At 42.0% G+C, this 21,648-nt stretch overlaps 1 protein-coding gene across 49 annotated transcripts in view; it reads left to right on the top strand.

Moving 5' to 3' along the window:
* Positions 1 to 10,947: 10,947 nt before the first annotated feature.
* The window catches only part of NUMB (NUMB endocytic adaptor protein), a 161,808-nt gene continuing 151,107 nt past the window's right edge, over positions 10,948 to 21,648 (top strand). For 39 of the 49 annotated variants that reach the window (XM_086319840.1, XM_086319838.1, XM_086319835.1 and 36 more), the window contains exon 1: positions 10,948 to 11,037. The gene's annotated coding sequence lies outside the window, so the exon portion shown is untranslated. Of the gene's footprint in view, positions 11,276 to 21,648 lie in introns of all 49 variants that reach the window. The other 10 variants (XM_086319836.1, XM_086319852.1, XM_086319859.1 and 7 more) reach the window with 2 other exon arrangements.

Here is a 21,648-nt window from a genome sequence, read left to right on the forward strand (position 1 = left end):
TAACCGTACTGAAAGTTTGTCAGTTACATTGTAATCCTAGGATTTGGGGATTTGAGAGCAGAGTTCCTGTTGGTCTTACCCATGCTTCTTGTGATACTATAGACTTAGCTTACCCCCTAAAGCATGCCTAGCAGTCACATGCCCATTCCTGAGATTTTTTGGTTTACAAGCAGCTCTAGCTTTATTAAGTAATCCTTCTGCATGAGTAAGACAACCTTTGTCCACTTAGTGCAATAGCAGAAAAATAATATCTCTTTCTGTGATGATTGTGACCTGGGATTGTTGCTTCTTAGGTCATTCAGGGCAAGGAAAGCACTTGTTGAAGGTTTTGGGTTAAAGTCCTGTTATGAGTCTGCCTGTTAGCGTTGGAGACACCAGGAAGGAGAATATGGTTTCATTTAAGAACTCAATAACTAACATAACCCTTTGGAATGGAGGTAGAGGGGCAGGAGTATTCACAGTAAAGTATACAAGGGAATGAATAGAGAAGTAGAATACCAGGGTCACAGACCAGCCAAATAGAATGAAAGAGGGTCTGGTTTGACCACTTCCTTTAAAAAGTGTGTGTGGGGGTGCTAAATGGTAAGTGGAGAACCACAATTGGTGTGTTCATTTTGGAATCTCTATAAATATTCTTTGATAAGTCAAAGTTTCCAAGTAGCCTTATGCACTTGTTAAAAAGAACAGGAGGAGAAAGAAGCTTAGCAAAGTGACAGGGAGGGAGAAGAGTTCCTACAGCATAGCCTATGCATGCCTCCAGGCAAGTTAGGTCTGGCCAGGATCTGTTTGCCCAGAAAACTTACTGGGGCTTGGTTGGAAATGTGTAACACTCCAATGATGAGATTTTTGGTTGGATTCCTTGTGGACCTCAACAATGAACTTACTCTCAACTGAAGTTCTTAGAAAACAGATCTCCAGGGACTGCTCCACCCAAGATGAAAATACTGTGGCCTCTGATTCCAATACAGGAGCTCAAAGATGAGGTGGCTCCTCTATGAATCAACACTCAAAATAATAATAGCTTTTCTTGCCATTTCTTTTCATCTAGAGATTTCAAAGCGTCTCATAAATATGTGCCCATTCCCTGGTTAACTGATTAAGCCACATCTCTGATAGTCATCTTTCGCGTGGGATCCTTCCATCAGCTGATGGCTGAGCTGGAAATAGAGTGTGGGCCTCCTGATTCAAGGTCTCATGCTCAACACTCACTCCCTGTCTTCACGACCCAGCCTGCAGCTGTTTGTGGTGCTCCCTTGGGGCACAGTTCTTCATAGGGGCTGGAGTGTCGGATCTGCTCGCTTCTTCGCTGTCATCACCACCCGCTGACTGCATTTCTGGTTCCCTGTGTCCTGGCCACTGGGCTGTGCCTTGGTTATTTGGAATGTGAGAATTGTTGAAGAATCTCTAGGGATTCTTCATGTCTTATAATCCTTCATCCCAAGTCACAGCTCCCTGACAATCTCAGGCCCATCAGAGTGCTGTGTCCTGTGGTATTCTTCCCCCTCTGTCTTCATCCTCACTTCCCCTCTGCAGAACAAGAGGAAGCCACAGACCAAGAGCTTTTGAGGTAGGAAGGAATGAGAAGGAAAAGTCTTGTCCTTCCTTTCAGCTTGTTCTTTTTGTTCCCAAGGAGGGGGCCCAGGCCATGAACCTTGACCCACAATGGGAAGATTAGCAGGATGCGTCCATGTGTCCATCACTCACCCTGAGGGAGATGACTTTTTAATTTTTTTTTATCTGGAGCAGGGATAACTCAGTGCAGACCTTTGATGGGGAAATCCATCTCAGAACCTGAAAGGGAAGTAGCAGAGGGCCACTACTGGCCCAGCATTTTCATTTAATTTTCATACCAGAATGGTTTTGCTCAATCAGAGGAAACTGAGTTCTCCCTCTCCCCACTGTTGGCAACTGAAGGAATGACCCTGTCTCTCTGTGGGGGTCCAATGGAGACAGGAAATGAGATTTCAGATTCATAATGCAGGGAAGGCCCTGTACACACTGGTGGAATGTTTTATTTAGTCATACACCACCACTGTGCTTTTACCTACGAATTACTACTAACGACTAGTGAGCATTACATGATAATTAGCACATGCTTTTTCTTTTTTACAACTCCCATAGCACCACCCCAAAATAAATGATGGTGTAGGGAAGGAAGGCAGCTCCTAGAGACAACTCCTGACTCATTCGTTCACTGAACATTTAGTGAACTACTTTGGGTCAGGCCCTGTGCTAGGAACTGTGAGCAGGATGGATGGGTTCCTGATATCACAGTGCTATAGGAGGATGTGCTCCACACAGATTTACTCATGGGATGTGTGTATCCAAAACGCAAGTGCAATATATATAACAGCCCAACCCAGTGGTGCCTGGGAGAGGAGATGTCAGCAGGCCCCGCTGTAGTAATCACTTTGAAAGTGAGATCTGTAGAATGAGTAGGAGCCAGTAAAGGGAACCTAACTCAGGGTGCGTGTATGCTCAGTGTGCGTGCTCAGTCACGCCCGACTCTTCATGACCCCATGGACTGCAGCATGCCAGGCTTCCCCATATATCACCATCTCCCGGAGCTTGCTCAAACTGATGTCCGTCAAGTTGGTGATGCCATCCAGCCATCTCATCCTACTTAGAGTAAACCTATACGATTGCTATAATTTCCCCTGTACATAATATTAACCCCACAAAGTAAATCCCAGTTTCCATCAAATACAGTGCCTCTGATTCTGCTTCTGTATAGTGTGATGCTTACCTTGGGAAAGTGTAAAATTCTACGCAAGTGGAAGATGTAATTATTGTTACACTAGAGAGTATTTCAGGGAGGAAGATGGCATGAGGGAAATGGGTGTGAAAATCATGTTCTTCTATTTCCACAGCCCAGGCTGCACTCTCTGGGCCCTGGGGATGATCTGGGTCTGACTCGGGAAATACGGAAATATGCTTGTCTGCCTTCCCTTGAGCAATAACATCCTTTCCTATCAGCTGCTGCTCTAAGAAGACACTGATGTCCTTTTGCAGGAAACTAACAGGAAAAGAAAGAAAGCCTACTACTAAATACACTTCCTGAGGTCAAAATGAAATGGCTGCTGCTCTGGCTGCCTGGAGGAAAAAGCTGAATAAATAAACATACCATCCCTATTGTGTAGGCAGGTTTCCTGGGGGCAAGTCTTCATCTTCTCAGCCCTTCTTTCCCTTCTAAAATTGGCCATCCTGCAAAACAGCAGACAGAGATCTTCTCTGGCTACTGAGAAGTGTTGAAACTTATAATTCTCCTGTTTCTCAAACCCAGAGGAAACACAGAGTTAGAAGAAGAGGAGACAAGTGACAGGAAGAGGAACTTGGTGTTGCTACATACCTCTCCTTTAACCTTGCAGATCTTTCCCTACAACTTCTGCTTTGAGCTCTTCTGTGCACAAATGTGGAAACACCTAGGAACATGCCCAGAGAAGCAGAGGCCAGGGTTGTGGCATATCAGAAAATCAAGGGACCTGTTTAAATACCCCCTGCACAGGTGTCTTGATTTGGAGGCAGAAGTGTAACTGTTATTATCTGTGAGTATTTATTGAGTGCTAATGGTCTAGCACCACAGAAGAAACTGCTTAAGACAGTGACTTTGGATCAGAAAGCAGCTCCAGTTGAAAAGATCCTAAGGCATTTCCTTGTGAGGATAGTTTTTTTCTTCTGCCTGGAACACTGACAAAAGGAAAGAACCTGTACAAATATAAAGAGAGTGGAGGGAGGAAGGGGGAGAGAATATTTGAGTAGCCTGAAAAGATGAGATGAGGTAAGCTATGCATTTGGACCTTTGTGTTTCCACAATGTTTTTGGTTTAAAGATCATTTATGCTTTAGGAGTTCTCCCCCTGCCCCCAACCCCCCCAGCCACCACCACATTTTTCTTATAATATAATCATGTGTGAGCCCTGAGAAATGACTCAAAGCCAAAATAATGGGGTTTCCTTGATAATAGTTCCTCATTTTCTCTGGCTACAGGCCAGTCCTCAATATCCTCCTTCTTTATAAGGAAGCCACTCAACCCAGCCCTGCTAGTCAATCGAACCTCATAGTGATCGTTCGTTCATGTTGTAAACTGGGCTTTCTGCTTCCAGCTTTCTAATTGCAAAATTGCTCTGTCTTCAGCCTCTTGATTCTGACTGCTCCCAGTCCAGGGATGCAGTCTGCCCCTTGGGTGCCCTCATGCCATCCACAGAGCCTGGTAGGATCCCTCTTTCTCTCATCCTGTTAAGGATTGACAGCAGACTGCAGAGTGACCAATGAAAGGGCCAAAAGTCACACAGCCATGTCCTTGCTCATCCTGGGTACACCCCCCCCTCTCTGGAACTTTAATGGAGCCAGGTTCAGACTTCTGAAAATTGGAGGTGCTACCATAATTACCCAATCTTGCTGGCTTTGAGCATGCTTTGCTTAATATAAGGCAGGCAGGAAATTAGACTGGATCATGGCTTTGTTGCTCATATTTTCTGAGCCCCAGATCTGGAATTATGGTCTGGCAAGTATAGGGTACATGTGGATAAATGAGACAAAATATTTGAAAAGAAGACCATTCTGGATATTGCATATCCGTTCAGTAGCTTGGCAAGGGAACCAGATATCACACACTCATATAATGTTAATAAAAATTAACATTAATAATAATTAATGAGAATTTACCATGCATCAGGTCCTTCCTGAACTATGTAGATTATCTCATTTATTGCTCATAAAAGTTTCCTCCGAGAACCTAGAAGGGAGAGAAAACCAATCATTATATACTCAATAATAAAATTAAAAGAATAGTATTGTATACACTGCTGCTGCTTCTAAGTCGCTTCAGTCGTGTCTGACTCTGTGCGACCCCAGAGACGGCAGCCGACCAGGCTCCCCATCCCTGGGATTCTCCAGGCAAGAACACTGGAGTGGGTTGGTACATAATATATGCCAGGCTTTGAACTGAACACATTCTCTGCTTTAACTTTTAAACAAAACCTGTAAGTAGGTATTATTACTATTATCATATGGTAGGCTGCTTCTAGAGAAGGCAATGGCACCCCACTCCAGTACTCTTGCCTGGAAAATCCCACGGGCGGAGGAGCCTGGTAGGCTGCAGTCCACGGGGTCGCTAAGAGTCGGACACGACTGAGCGACTTCACTTTCACTTTTCACTTTCATGCATTGGAGAAGGAAATGGCAACCCATTCCAGCGTTCTTGCCTGGAGAATCCCAGGGATGGGGGAGCCTGGTGGGCTGCTGTCTATGGGGGTCGCACAGAGTCGGACACGACTGAAGCGACTTAGCAGCAGCAGCAGCAGCTGCTTCTAAAGTGACTCCAATAATCCTCCTCCTGGTATTTGCACCCTTGTGCAATCTCCTTTCCTTGAGTGTGGGCTGGACCCAGTGACTTGCTTTTGACTAACAGAATGTGGCAAGAATATTGGGATGTCACTTCTGTGATTAGATTGCAAAAGACTGACTTTTGTCTTTTTGCAGCCTCTCTCCTTGGCCCTCTCTTTTTCCCTCGTGCTGGCTTGCTGTGATGAAGGAAGCTGCTATGTTTTGAAATGTTCTATGGAGAGATTCACAAGTAAGGCACAGAGAGGTCCTGAGCCAATAGCTCATGCGGATCTGAGGCCTTAGGCTAAAGCTTGTGAGCTAAGGAATCCTGCCAACAATGATATAACTGAGCTAGGATGCAGGTTCATCCTAATTGAGCCTTGAGGTGACCGCACCCTTGTGAGACACCCAGAGCCAGAGGACCCAGTTAAGTTATACCAGGAATTCTGACCCACAGAGACAGAGGTAATAAATGTTGTTTTAAGCTACTAAATTTGGGGATAATTTGTTACCCAGCAAGAGATAGCTAATATACATTCCACTTTGTAGGTGAAGAAACTGAAGTTTAGGTAAATGAATCAACTTTCCCAGAGTCACATGGCTAGAAATAGCAGAGCCAGGATCTGAACACATTTAGTTTCAGGGTCTGAGTTCAAGTCTACTTTCTTATGAGATTCCAAGTGATCAGGAAACTGGAGTTCTAAAATGCATTCTACTCTCTGAAATCCTTGGAGTGTAGCCAGGTTTCCAGGAAACTCTTTGTGTGTGTGTGTAAAACTGGGATGGACAAAAGTTTAAATGGTGCTAAGTGCTTTGAGTGGTCCACTCCCTGTTTCAGAAGAATGGCTGGTCCACCCATAGATCTGATGATAGTAACCAGGGGCACCATTCAATAGCACAATGGCAGAGCTAAGAGCTGCAACCTGTCCATTTTACAAGCACTCAAGCCATCTTACCTATGCTATGCAGGGTGGGTAGAGGGGTATACACACTTTTCTTGAGGATGAAAATGCCTGCATTGAGTAATGAGACGGTATGGTGTGCTATTTAAAAATCACATGAGCCCTAGAATTGGAAATCAAATGGTTCCGCCTGAGAGGACACCCTTTTCCACTGACTTTTTAAATTTTTTTGCTTCTTCCCATCCAAGGAACAGTCTTGAATTTTGAAACCATAGTGCTTTGTTTCAGCATGGAAAGCAACTTGGCACGTCCCTTTGTTGGAAGCTCCCCAGTTTGGGATGGCAAAAACATCTTCTTCCAGAAAATTTCCCTTTGTTTACCTTTGTTTCATGCCAGTGGTCACCTTTATGAAATCAAAAGATTCGTTCACTGGCTGACTGCAGGAATCTATCCTTCCTTGTTGGCTTTTCCCTGGTGCCAAAGCAGCAGGCTTTGAGCTCAGGGGTATTTCCAGGTGGCAACAGAGCAACGATGCCATAGGGTAGAGTTCTGGCCCCATTCTCCTTTCAGCCAGTGGCAGAGGCTGTACTTTGTTGGTTCAATTGTGCAACCTGGTGTAAAGTCCATATCTGGGGCGGTTGCGGGTAGCACTCGAAGCTGTCTCAGCACTCTGATTGTGGCCTCTTGACTCTCTCATGTTCATTACCCTCTTCTCCAAGGGCTTTCTTTCTCTCTCAGCTCTCATTCTCTCTGTCTCTGTCTCACTTTTTGACTCTTTCCTCCCTTCCCTCCAATCCCTATATCCCTGTCAACCTCCACTTTCAGGGATCCTAAACTCAGGGAACCATCTCTTATCAAATATTATGACTTTGCCCCTAACTACTAGCAGCAAGCAGCTCTGGCCTTTGTCTGCTCATCTGACTGATTTTCTTTTCCACCGACTGTTTGCTTCTCTAATCCATTTGGATTGTGTGCAGAAACCAGGGAGGCAAAAAAAAATCCCCAAACAAACAAAAAACACCAAATGGAGTTTTCATAGTGAGTGTGTCCTCCTGGACTAAAATAGAAATGTAAAGACACTCGGGTTTTGCTCCCTTGAAAGTGGTATGATCAAAGAGAGGAGCAGCAAAGAAAAGAGCAAAATGCATCAGCACACATGAGAGCCCAAGGCAAACCATACCACTCAGATATTGGGCCATCACTCTGAGTCCATCATTTCCCACTTAATCAGGATTTATAAAGGCTATTTTTGCCTTTAATACACCTGCCATGCTGGTTTTGCTCAAGTGGTTCTGCAGAGATACCATCTGCACCACCTCCACAACCAGCCACGCAACACAGAGTTGCAGACTCCCTGACTCCAGTGTCCTTGCTTTTTAAGAGTGGGCCTTGAGAGTGATGGAGAAGCACCTAACACAGGAAAGAAAAGAGAAGTTGGATGGAATAATTGCATTATAAGATTACTTTGTGGACACAAAATCAAAATGTAGGGTACAAGCAATAACTTTTCCAGTTACTGCATGGGCTTCAATAACAGAATAGCCTTCTCCTGCATCAAAGAATGTTCCTTAAAATCTTCTTTCTTTAAGGTTTTCTCTCTTACTGGGTTGTATGTGTTTATATTACATTTTTCCTCTTAACTGATTTTCACAAGGAATGCGAGTGATAGAAGTGTATATGCACGTATGAGCAAAAACATTTATGAATGCCTTTTTTTCAGTTCAGTTGCTCAGTTATGTCCAACTCTCTGCAACCCCATGGACTGCAGCATGCCAGGCTTTCTTGTCCATCACCAACTCTTGGAGCTTACTCAAACTCATGTCCATCAAGTTGGTGATGCTATCCAGCCATCTCATCCTCTGTCACCCTCTTCTCCTCCTGCCTTCAATCTTTCCCAGCATCAGGGTCTTTTCCAATGAGTCAGTTCTTCACATCAGGTGGCCAAAGTATTGGGGTTTCAGCTTCAGCTTCAGTCCTTCCAAAGAAATCCCAGGGCTGATCTCCTTTAGGATTGACTGTTTGGATCTCCTTGCAGTCCAAGGGACTCTCAAGACTCTTCTCCAACACCACAGATCAAAAGCGTCAATTCTTCGGCGCTCAGCTTTCTTTATAATCCAACTCTTACATCCATACATGACTACTAGAAAAACCATAGCCTTGACTAGACGGAACTTTGTTGGCAAAGTAATGTCCCTGCTTTTTAATATGCTGTCTAGGTTGGTCATAGCTTTTCTTTGAAGGAGCAAGGGTCTTTCAGTTTCAAGGTTGAAGTCACCATCTGCAGTTATTTTGGAGCCCAAGAAAATAAAGTCTGTCCCGTTTCCATTGTTTCCCCATCTATTTGCCATGAAGTGATGGGACCGGATGCCATGATCTTAATTTTCTGAATGCTGAGTTTTAAGCCAACTTTTTCTAGTATATGAAGTAGGGGGTGACTTCCCTGGTGGTCCAGTGGTTAAGACCTCATGCTTCCAGTGTAGTGGGTGCAGGTTCCATTCCTGGTGGAGGAATTAAGATCCCACAGGCTGTGTTGTGTGGTGAAAATAAATAAATAGATACAATGAAATAAAAGGAATAGCTGAACTTTGTGGCAATATTCCTAGTTTTGTGATAGTAATTTTGTTGAGTTCCTGAACTTCCATGACAAATCCTCTTGCTGGCCTAATTCTATGTTCTCTATGGCACATAGTCACTATGACTGTGAAAGAGCCATTATTACCCAGAGTATCATAATAATGGCCATGCCCTCCTATGACGTTATTGTTTTCTATCTGCCAGGACATTAATTGCCTTCTAACTTGCTCTAAAATTGGTAGGTAGGGTACCGCCAAGACTAGAGAGAAGAAAGCTGTTGGTAATAATATTCAAAAGCTTCGGACATACTGCTGCTTCCTTCTCACTGGAGCATCTTCACATTTACATGTTACTTCTTTTGTTATGGGATGTTAGTTAAGGCTTGCCTTATGTCTTGAATGCCATCTTATCATGGTCAATGTTTGATCTTTCCTTCAACTGAATGATTCAGACATTTCTGTGGTTATTTTGGCTTTTCCGCTTTCCTTTCACAGGCTTTTTATGAGTCATTGAATTGAAGAGGAGGTTATTTCTAAATTGGAAGGTGAGGATGAGAGAAGGGGGAGGAAAGTTCTGGGAAAAGACTAGGAAAAGATACCTTACTGTTATGTAGAGTTACTTGAGGAATAATTTCCGCTTAGTTTGGTGATAGAGGTATATACTTTATTTAAATGACTAAAAATATATGTTAGAAAATAGACAATTTTTTCTTTGAGGTGGGGGTGGTGATAATGAACCACACAGTTTTACACTTCTTGTAGCTTGCTGAAATAGGACAGAAGGGTAAACAGAAGAGATATGGAACAAAGACTTAGCAGGAATAAGAAAGGGGCAAGGTCTAGTCTTGGTGCCACCTGAAGTCCCCAATCATAAAGGGGTGCTTAAGGGGAAGTACCCTTGAAATTTCCCAATCCATTCCTGAGTGTATGTTTCATGACCCATGAATTTATGTATGCTGGGTGGAGTTGTGAGGAAGGTACATTTATTTAAATCTGATTTAGAAATTGAAAGAGTAATTAGGCCAGCATTTTGCCATTCAGGAGCAGGAACAGTGGGTGGAAATGAAAAATAAAAGCAAAAAGCTGAAATGAAAAAAAAAAGGATATACATTTCTAGGAGCACAAGTTTTTATAGCAACATCAAATTTCTCGAGTGCCTACTGTGATTTGTACCCAAGTGAATAAAAACGCAATCATTTATTCTTGTGCATTGTGCCAATATGAGAAAAGAACTGCAATTCATTCAACGGTCTTAATTTAGACTGCTAGGAAGAGAGGTTTAGAAAAAAAGATAAATTGTTAAGTATCTGACACACATCTAGTAGGGTTATTTAAGAACTACTGAGCATAAAAATCAAGTTGCAGGGAGCCGAATTTTCTTTTCCAGAGCATCACAAGGGTAAACTGTGGCCCATTTAGTCCAAACTTGCTGTTGGCTGTTTGGTCATTTCGCAGAAGCCAGCCATGAGTGAGTCTGGAAGGGGGAGACCTCACAACACGCCACTTCAACTTATTAACTGCAACCAAAGTGGACTGACTTCTGCTAAATAAACGGCTGTGCTTTGCCCTTTCGTGTGGAGACTTCTGGAAAGAACGTCAAGGAAACTGGGCACCATAGGACCTCAAGGGGAAATTTTCATTTATATAGAGCGTTTCTCTCACTGAGTTGTAATCGATTTTTATACACAATTTCTAATGTTGTTGTCTTGTGTAAGTACTACCCTCTGGGTAAGCTGGCATGATAAGCTTTTCCTTATTGGGAGAAAGTTGGAGAAAGGCACGAGTTTACAGTCACCTCTACCACAAAGAGTTAATCCTTCCCGTCGGATTTGAGCGTCAGTCCCTTCCTTGCTTTCTACTGCGCAACCAAACTGTGCCCAAGCTCGAACCAACCGGAGCCGACCATCCTTTGCCAGTTGACTTAACAGACGCTTGCGGTAGCCTATCAGAACTTTGAACTGTCCAACCATCAACCAATTACAACTAAAGCTTGGTAGGTCGCTCCAGGTCCGGGAGGGGGCTAATACCGGGTCAGGAAAAGGGGCGGTAATGAAGTTTTGACGGACGGGTAAACTAAACCAATAAGAGCAGAGAGCTGCCGCCCCACTATCCAATCGCGAGGTAAGATGTGTGAAAAGGGGTGGGACTGTTGTCATGGGGGAGGTGGAGGCGCTAGGTGGCTACTGGCGCCCGAGGTAGAGAGGCAGGGGCGCTAGAGTTGGTCGGCGGCAGCTGCAGGTGAGTTCCGATAATGAACCCTGCGGGCCTGAGGTCTGGGGGCCGTCGCGGGGGGTGGGGGTGGAAACTCCATCTCTGCGCTCCCGAAGCGGAAGCCAGCGGGAAGGGGGCCTCGACTGCGGGTCCAGCCCGGCCCGGGCCGGGGCCAGGGCGGGGGCGGCGACGGCGGCGAGTTCGCCCTGACTGGGCTGGTGGGAGAGCCGCCCGGCTCCTGCGGCGGAGTTCGTAGTGTGGCAAGGTAGGCTGCGGGGCCGGACCCAAGCGAGTCAGGCCAGCAGGTCCCTCGGGACGCCTAGCTGGTCGGGTCTGGGACACTGACCGGCGACCGGTGCGTGTGAGGGGTAGGTTCCTGGGGGAGACGGGAGCGTCTGTGGTCCCGGAGAAGGGAGTGACCGGTTACGACCTGGTCTGAGGGACGAGGTGACGCGGGTATACTCCGGACACCTTTAGGTGTGAGGAAGAAGGTGGGAACCCGGGAAGTCCGGGAGCGGCCCGAGCGGAGAAAGCTGGGGGCGGGGGGGGGGGGGAGACGGGAGACTGGGAGTGGCCCGGGTCCGAGGGAGAAGGGAGGCCAAGGGCGGCAGGGGTCCCAGTGAGGATGTCGAGGAAGGAGGCAGGGAGGGGGCGGGGGATTCTCCTGAGAAAGGCGGCCATCCACGAGAGCAGCGCTGTGGGAGCTCTGGCGGGGCTTCGGTTGGTCGGACCGCTGGAGACCTTGAACAGCTTGGGGAGGGACGGCAGCGCCCTGCCCCCCACCGCTGGTCTGCGATGGAAGATCCAAGACTGGACTGGGAACTGGGTGTGAGGATCCCCGGGCGAGCAGAGTTTTGGGAAACAAAAAATAAACAAACAAAAAAACACCAACAAAACCTCGAGGGGGTAGCTCCGGTTTGAGAAGTGGTGAGAGGTTTAGCCGAAGAGTGAAGTCCTCTCAGTTGGGGATTAGTCAAGCAAAATGACTTGGGGGGTAGGCGGGAGAAGTAGTTGTTAGTTTCCTTGTAGGAAGGGAGTAGGAGATAGGGCGTCGTAGGAGGTAGCGAGAAAGTTGTTCAGGAAGAGACTAGTAGTCTCGTGGAAACTGACCAGGATAGTAGGTAACGAGGAATAACATGGGGGCCTTTAACAGGTTCTAATAACTTCAGAAATAGAAGAAACTTCAGCTGCATAATAATACTGACGTGCCTGCCATCTAGGGCCAGAGAATGGGTTCTCAAAGCAAGGTTGTGACTTGCATTCCAGTGCTTTAGGAAAGAAATGTTTAGGACGAGAGCAATCATGTTAGAAAATAAGGACATAGACAAGATGGGGAATTTGAATGGGAAACAGGGAGGAATAGCTGAACTTGATCAGGAAGAGGAGAGGCATGAAGAGGGGTAGGCTTACTTTCTCCAAATTAGAAATAAGTTTGAATTCTGGTTCCACCACCTAGCTTCGATAGCTTAACCTCTCTGTGAAGAAGTTTCATCTATATAATAGGGATACGGATACTTCCTTCTTCTTAGGGTTGTTTTTTTTTTTTTTTTTCATGTGAATTAATATCTGTGGAACTTTGAGAATAGTAACTGGCACAGAATAAGTCCTATATACTGGATTTTTAAAAAATGTGTAGAGGATGAAGAAAGGCTTAGAATTCTTTAATGCGTCATTCTGGAACTTGAACTTGAACCAGAATCACCTGGAGGGCTTGCTAAAATACAGACTGCTGATTCCATCCAGAATTTCTGATACTGTAGGTCTAGGGTGGGGCCTGGAGTTTGAATTTCTCTCAGGTGATGCTTATGTTGGTCAGGGGAACATTTTAAGAACCACTTGCTTTATTGAAAGTAGTAATAATGTAGCAAGGGATTCCTTGGTGGCTGAGTGATAAAGAATCCACCTGCCAATTGACGAAACGCACTTTGGATCCCTGGGTCGGGAAGATCTCCTGGAGAAGGAAATGGCAACCCGTTCCGATATTCTTGCCTGGGAAATCCCATGGACAGAGGAGCCTGGCTGGCTACAGCCCTTGGGGTGGGAAAAGAATCAGACACGACTCAGTGAATAAAACAACAAAATAATGTAGCAGCCTTAAAATACCTGTCTACCTGCTAGACAGGTAGAAGAAAATTGCAAAAACAAACAAAAAAAACCCCTAATACTCTATAAGGGGTACCCTGGGTTTTTTTGTTGTTTAGTTGCTAAGCCGAGTCCAACTCTTTTTGACCCATGGACTGCATGCAGCAAGCCATACTCCTCTGTCCTCCCCTGTCTCCCAGAGTTTGCTCAAATTCATGTCCATTGAGTTGATGATGCTTGCTATCTAACCCTCTCATCCTTTGCTCCCCCCTTCTCCTTTTGCTTACCCTATTTTAAGCCTGTTTTTCTAACTGGATGATACTTTATTAGTAACTATAAAATCAATTTAGTGGGTTACCACCAGCATTACAAATAAATGAAATAGAACAGAATTGACTACTATTGCACATGGCAAGGAAAAATATTGTTTTGGAAAATTTTGCTCATACATGTGTGTTAGTCACTCAGTCGTGTCAGAGTCTTTGTGACCCCATGGACAGTAGCCCGCCAGGCTCCCCTGTCCATGAAATTCTCCAAGCAAGAATACTGGAGTGGGTTGCCATTTCCTTCTCCAGGGGATCTTCCCAAACCAGAGATCGAACCTGGGTCTCCTGCATTGTAGGTGGATTCTTTACCATCTGAGCCACCAGGATGACGTACATGTGTGTACTAGGTTACAATGTAAAATGTATTTCTTACATTAAAAAGAGTTTGTAAAACTGTTTTGAGCTATGGAATGCAGTAAAAGTGATGTTTCAGTAGGGACATCCAGGAACTGGGTTTATTATTTGTTTTTCTTTTTGTGGTATTTCTTTCTCAGGTGGTGATACATTCTGTTAAATTTCTTCAGTTGATGATTTGGTTTCTCCTGTGTTTGCCTTATCATACTGTGTTGTGTTTCTTTTTAGAAATTGAGAATATTTGGCATGAGTACTGAACGGTATTTGAGGCAGAGAGTTGAAATTGAATGGTGTTTCTCAGATGTGGTCCACTTTTGTTTCACTCATGCCCTCCTCTTTAGCTTTTCTTACCAGTATACTGTAGAGCACAGTCTGTAAAAAACCCAAGTCTACACAGACATATTGACAGTAACAACTAATACTGAAAGAGACTGGTTTGAGAAAAGTTCATGTGTAGAAAGTAAGTAAAAACCAAATAAGACATATTTCAAAAGGGAAAAGCAAAAGGGTGTTTCCTTTTTAGAGAGTAAAAGAATTAAAAAAATTTTTATGGCCTTTCGTACAAAATATATAAAAGCATTTTTAAGAGAACCAAATATACTTCTGTATTTTAGATTTCTAGGTTTTTGAAGAAAAATGGTGATAATACTGGACAATTAAATGCACCTGGGAGAGAGTTTTACCTACAAAGTAGTTTATTAAGCAGGAGCTTTTGTTCTGATGGTTTTCTCCCTTCAGAATGATCTTGATGTGGCATATATTTTAAGTTTTAACTTGTTTGAGGGACCTAAATGTAATCTACATACTTATTTAAAGCTATATTGAGAATATTTACGTATATTTTTTGCTGTTCTTGATTTTTTTATACGACTAGATGATTTATATTTACAGAGTTAATTTATATCTGTTTTAATGGATGCAAGAACAGAGAAAGCAGTATTAAAAACAAAGAGATTCTTACAGCTCTCTTTAAGATCTTTATTCCAGGAGATATATGTAACCCTTTCATTTATGTTTTATGAAATTGTGAATAAATTTTTGGAGTAGCTTCGCATCAGGAATTTTAGATTTTTCTCTCTCTGAAAAATAATTTTTATTTGTATTTCATTTTTCTTATATTTTATTAAAATTTCAATCTTTGAAAAAAATTTCAGTCTTTGGAAAGCCACAAAATCATGGCATATTTGAGTTGAAACACATAGGCGGTCTTTTCATGAAACAAATTTACTAATTTTTGTGACAAAGGTTGCAAGGATGAAAGCTTTTAAATTCCTTGCATTGAGTTAAATGAAGTATCCCTACCACCAGAATGGTTGTTCTTTAATTATTGTACAGTTGATAGGCACTTTTGTATAGATCATTTGGTTCTTTACTAACTGATGGAAGAATGTAAAATCTTTAATAGAGTGTGGGAAAAATATAAAATTCATTCTTCATAATTGTGCACATTAGTTTGATTACTCGCTTTTTGATAAATGGACTTTATTCAGTTGACTTACTGTTTACCCATAATTTAATCATATTTATCTACAAATAGCTCTCATTGCTCAACCCTTTTTACAGTGAGATTTGTTAATCTGTTGTTGAAAAAAATGGGTGGTTTTTAAATCCCAAAGAAACTGCTTTTGACTGTACAATTTAGTGAGGCTCTTTTTCCCGTTTCAAAGAATATTCATGTAAATTATTTTTACAAGTGGAAGTTCAATTAAAACTAGTTAATTAAGTTCATTTTCTATTTCAGTAAAGTTTTATCTTTTATATGTAGATTCTGATCTCTTTTCTCTGCTTTTTGCTCTCCAAATACTCATACAATAGATCCTAATGGAAGTGTGCTACCTGAAGATCTGGAGTTCTGTGTGTCTTGTTTTTGGTTTGCTGGGAGAATTCCTTTTATCAGAAAAGTTCCCTAGCTAAACTTACTACCTTAAACAGAGGTATTTTAATAGCGTACTTGGAAAGCTACATTTTATTTTGGACTTGTCAAAATACATATGTTGTGTTTAATAAATTTTGATTTGTACGGAATGGATCTTAAATTTTGCCAATTTCTGAATTCTGATATATGTTTCCTTGGTGGGGCTGGGGAGAAAGGATATAGTTGTACTCCTTAAATTAAAAAACTTTTTTTTTTTTTTGCTATCATTTCTTTGTCTTGATATAATGGTAAATCTTTTATTTACAAAGAAATATAATTTTTTGAAAATAAAGACCAATTTATTTGCAAAGAAAATTTATCTTCAGTAATTTAACATATTAGAAATCTCATTAAAGGCAAATTGTGTATAAGGCATTTTAGGCTGTTCAACTATGAAATACAAGTACTAATAAATAGGTTGTCTTTATCTTATTGCCATATATTTTTGAGAATATAAAATATGCATTTGGGAAATCTTAGGGCAAAAGGAGGTTTGAGACTAAGGGAGAATGAGGAGAATACTGACGTGTTTGAGGTGGAGTCTGGCGGATCTGCAGGAAGTATGTCTAGAGGAGTGAGCCATTCTTGGCAGTTTTCCTAGCGTGACATATGTAAAGGAGGTTGATCCTATTTGCAACATTCTTGCATGGGCATATTTTTCGTCCTGCTTGTTAGAACTCTTCCTTTGTTGTGTTCCACTCAGGAAAGCATGTCAGAATACAAATGAACACCATGAGAATTGCTAGTCCTAGGATGGGAATCTGGGCTGGACCATGCGGATTTAGAAGGCAGGATACTCGACTCTGCTCTCTAGCTCTTGGGAATAGGTGCCCAACACTTGTTACTAGGCCATGCCTTCCCATTTGTCCTTTTTAATGGAGTCTGGGACTAGGCAGGAAGAAGACTCCAGTCACCTTAAATGGATGAACCAAGGAGTTGGTTAATAATTGACTTCAGTGGCTTCGCTTTCTCTGCCTACCCAGACTCTTTCTCCCTACTTGCTTGTTGCTACCTTACATTCACTAGCAAAGTCTTGAGTTCTCTGATTAGGTAGCAAAATATTAATTATGGTAACCTGTTTGTATTAAAGTTATATAGTTAATTAGAAAAGTGATTATCAGATTTTTCCAGTTTAGTTAGGGAGGAAAAGGAATTTAAAGCTGTAGAACACTTGCTTGGCTCCTGAATAAAGACAAAGTCAGGGAAGTCAGGAACACAGAAAAAAAGCAAAATTCATATCTTTTAAGATTGACTGTCTTTGACTTTAGAAAAGTAAGTGATGCTTCTGACTTTTTTAATCAGGAATTTTAGCTCCCAGTATTATTTAATAAATTTTTTTCAACCTAGAATCTCAGACTCACAGAATAGCCTGATGATCACAGAAGTACATTTGTAACTACCATATAGAGAAATTGAAAGAAGTATCATTTGTGTTCTGAGGAAGAATGATAGGATAGAAAAAAACCCAAGTTCTGTGATTGTTTGACCATGGTTTTGAACCCTGGCTCTGTCATTTACTAATTGACTAATTAGGCAGTAGGCAGTTTATGAAATCTTTCATAGCCTTAGTTTTGTCATCTATAAAATGGAGCTTCTAATATCCTCCTTAACTGTCCTGATAATGAGAATTAAACAAAAAGCATTTTATGTAGTACCTTGCATATAGTGGGCACTCAGTACACGATGATGTTAATAATTAGTAATTATAGCAATCTTAGCCCTTTCTTTACTTTGGCAACAAAGGTCCGTCTAGTCAAGGCTATGGTTTTTCCTGTGGTCATGTATGGATGTGAGAGTTGGACTGTGAAGAAGGCTGAGCGCCGAAGAATTGATGCTTTTGAACTGTGGTGTTGGAGAGGACTCTTGAGAGTCCCTTGGACTGCAAGGAGATCCAACCAGTCCATTCTAAAGGAGATCAGTCCTGGGTGTTCATTGGAAGGAATGATGCTAAAGCTGAAACGCCAATACTTTGGCCACCTCATGTGAAGAGTTGACTCATTGGAAAAGACTCCGATGCTGGGAGGGATTGGGGGCAGGAGGAAAAGGGGGTGACAGAGGATGAGATGGCTGGATGGCATCACCGACTTGATGGACGTGAGTCTGGGTGAACTCTGGGAGTTGGTGATGGACAGGGAGGCCTGGCGTGCTGCGATTCATGGGGTCGCAAAGAGTCGGACACAACTGAGTGACTGAACTGAACTAGCTCTTTCTTAATATCCCAGATACTGTGATTATAAGCAATGTGGTAGTTAGAAAAACAGGAATTGACTTTATAATTTTACATGTATTTTAAGTATTTACAATCTTTGTTTTTGTGGTTGGTATACATGGGGTAAAAGGCTAATATTTACATGGGGTAATGAGGATTATATTTTTTTATGTGGTCACAGGTTGTATCTCCAAGCATATCATCTGATCCTCTTCTGCCTGAGTTTTGCTAACATTGTTGTTCAGCTGCCCGGTCGGTCTAACTCTTTGCAGCCCCATGGACTGCAGGATGCCAGGCCTCCCTGTCGCTCACCATCTCCCAGAGTTTGTCCAAGTTCATGTTCATTGCATCGGTGATACAGTTCAGCCATCTCATCCTCTGATGCCCTCTTCTTCTTCTGCCCTCAGTCTTTCCCAGCATCAGGGATTTTTCCTAATAGTGGGTGCCATTAACCCTGCTACTGGAAAAAAAAGTTGAATGTTATAGATTTAATGACTTAAAATTTGTTCTAAATGCTAGTTAGAAAGGATCAGTTTATCTTCCCTTATAGTTAATACATTACTCTTCATGATTCAAGTTGAAGTAGATTTTATTTCTTAAGTTAAGCCCCGTACCTTCCTTAGTTAAGGATTTGGTCAAACGTGAAAGAAAAATCTTTTTTCACATGTAGAAAGCTGTTAAAAGCTATATTATCTCTTAAATTGTCTCTGATGAAAGCAGCTGTATAATTTCCATAACATTCATGATGTTATGGGCTTTATTTTAATTTCATCAGTGAACATAATTTTGAATAGTTAACTATTTTAAAGAGTAGATTTATTCTTTTTTTTCTTTTTTCTTTTTTTTTTTTTTGCGGGGAGGGCTGCCTCTCGTGGCTTGCGGGATCTTAATTCCCTGGCCAGGGATTGAATCTAGGCCATGGCAGTGAAAGCACTGAGTCCTAGCTCCTGGATAGTCAGGAAATTCCCAGATCCATTCTTATTTTTGAAAATTCTTTATTATTCGTCGTATGAAGGGGTGTTTTCCTATGGTAGCAGAGTCTTTCTTATTCTTGCGGTGATTATAGTAGTAAATACTGTATTGGGTATATTGGCAAGAAAATGAATTGTGAATATCTATTCATATGACTGGTGGGGCTTCCCTGGCAGTCCAGTGGTTAAGATTCTAGACTTCCAGTGCTGGGGGTGTGGGTTTGATGCCTGTTTGGGGAACTAACATGCTGCAGATGCTGCACAGCATGGCCAAAAAAAAAATTTTTTTTTTTATGACTGGTTATCATTTCTAAAAATGTTAACATATTTTATCAAAAGCTGTTGATTTCTTAATGCTCCATTCCTTGATATTCCAGCTTAATTTTAGAAACCATACAGCTTGGTATATTATCCTCATATTGGTGAGGATTTTTTAAAAATTTATTTTGTGGTATTAGATTTAATCTTCATAAAGCTGTAAAGTTTTTGAAGTCACGACTTTATCATTTTTGGTATTCTCTGGGATACAAATGTACTGAGTGAATGATGGGGAGACTCTGACCGCCAGTTGAATTTATAACATCAACTAAATTAACTTTGATTGGCCGAGTTCAAATCCAGCTCTACTTCCTTAGGCAAATTAATTTAGTTTTCTCATCTGTGAAATAAATAGCTTTGAGAATTATGAGATAATTTGTGTAAAGCATTTAACAGTACTTAGCTCATAGTAATGGAGAAGGCAATGGCACCCCACTCCAGTACTCTTGCCTGGAAAATCTCATGGGCAGAGGAGCCTGGTAGGCTATAGTCCATGGGGTCACTAAGAGTCGGACATGACTGAGCGACTTCACTTTCCCTTTTCACTTTCATGCATTGGAGAAGGAAATGGCAACCCACTCCAGTGTTCTTGCCTGGAGAATCCCAGGGACGGTGGAGCCTGGTGGGCTGCCGTCTATGGGGTTGCTTGCTGCTAAGTCGCTTCAGTCGTGTCTGACTCTGTGTGACCCCATACTTAGCAAACCTTGGCTACTGTTGTAAGGATGCAGGATTGCAGGTAGGAGGTAAAGTGAACAAAGCAGATAGGAGGCAAAAGATTTTTCTGTTTTTTTTTTTTTTTGCATGGACTATGGAAGAATCATATATTAAATTGAACTATGAAACTTAAACTTCATTAGACATTAAAAGCAATCTTGAATTCTTCTTGACTCTGTTGTCTTATTTTTGGTTCAGTCAACCTGTGGAAAAATTTGAGTATTTTAAATCAGCTGTATTTTTTGCCATTCAGTCATAGTAAATTCTTAATTATCTATACCCAGATTAGCATTGTTATAATTAATCCCTAAATTCTTTTGGATTATGAAGTATAGCTAAGGAACCAATTAGATACATTTTTCATTAGACTTAAGTTTTATTTAAGGTAATATTTAAATACTGTATCTCCTTGGCATTGAATAGCTTCATTGGCAGTTCTTAATCTGTTGCCTGCAACTCTTTGGATTGAGGGGTAGATATTTTCTGTGGTTAGTAAAGCTCTCTCAAATCCATTTGCTCATCAAATATTATCTGTAGACAAAAGTAATAAGTTCTAAATACCTATACGCATTATACTTACATGTACTGCGTACTGTGTACTAAGTCACTTAAGTCGTGTCTGACTCTTTGCAACCCTATGGACCCTCTGTCCTTGGGATTATCCCAGGCAGGAATACTGGAGTGGGTTACCACCTCCTCCAGGGGATCTTCATGATCCAGGGATCGAAGCCAAGTCTCTTATGTATCCTGCATTGGCAGGCAGGTTCTTTACCACTAGCGCCACCTGGGAAGCCTTACACTTACATATATGTTTAACATTTATTACTTTGTACATCTATACGTATGCATATACGTTTATATTTGTAGAATTGTTGTTCTTCAGTAGCTAAGTCAGACTCTTTGTGACCCCATGGACTGCAGCACACCAGGCTTCCCTGTCCTTCACTATCTCCTGGAGTTTGCTTAAAATCATGTCCATTGTGTCAGTGATGCCATCCAACCATCTCATCCTCTGTCACCCCCTTCTCTTGCCCTCAATCTTTTCCAGCATCAGGGTCTTTTTCAATGAGTCGGCCCTTTGCATCAGGTGGCCAAAGGATTAGAACTTCAGCATTAGTCCTTCCAATGAATATTCAGGGTTGATTTCCTTTACAATTGACTGGTTTGATCTCCTTGCAGTCCAAGGGACTCTCAAGAGTCTTCTCCAGCACCACAATTTGAAAACATCAATTCTTCATCACTCAGATTTCTTTATGGTTCAGCTCTCATATCCGTACATGACTACTGGAAAAACCATAGCTTTGACTATATGAAACTTTGTGGGCAAAGTGATGTCTCTCTGTTTAATACACTGACTAGGTCTGTCATAGCTTTTCTTCCAAGGAGCAAGTGTCTTTCAGTTTCATGGCTGCAGTCACTGTTAGCAGTGATTTGGGAGCCCAAGAAAATAAAATGTGTCACTCTTTCCACTTTTTTCCCTTCTATTTGCTATTAAGTGATGGAACTGGATGCCATAATCTTCATATTTTAAATGTTGAGTTTTAAGCCAGCTTTTTCACTCTTCCTTTATCACTCTCATTTAAGAGACTCTTTAGTTCTTCTTCGCTTTTTTAGAGTGGTATCATCTGCATATCTGAGGTTGTTGATATTTCTCCTGCAATCTTGATTCCAGCTTGTGATTGATCCAGCCTGGCATTTTGCGTGATACACTCTGCATATAAGTTAAATTAGCGTGGTGACAATATACAG

The sequence above is a fragment of the Bos grunniens genome, chromosome 10 (genome assembly GCF_055505025.1).
Source record: "Bos grunniens cultivar Pamir isolate PY7600 chromosome 10, Bosgru_T2T1.0, whole genome shotgun sequence".
NCBI classification, from domain to species: Eukaryota; Metazoa; Chordata; class Mammalia; order Artiodactyla; family Bovidae; genus Bos; species Bos grunniens.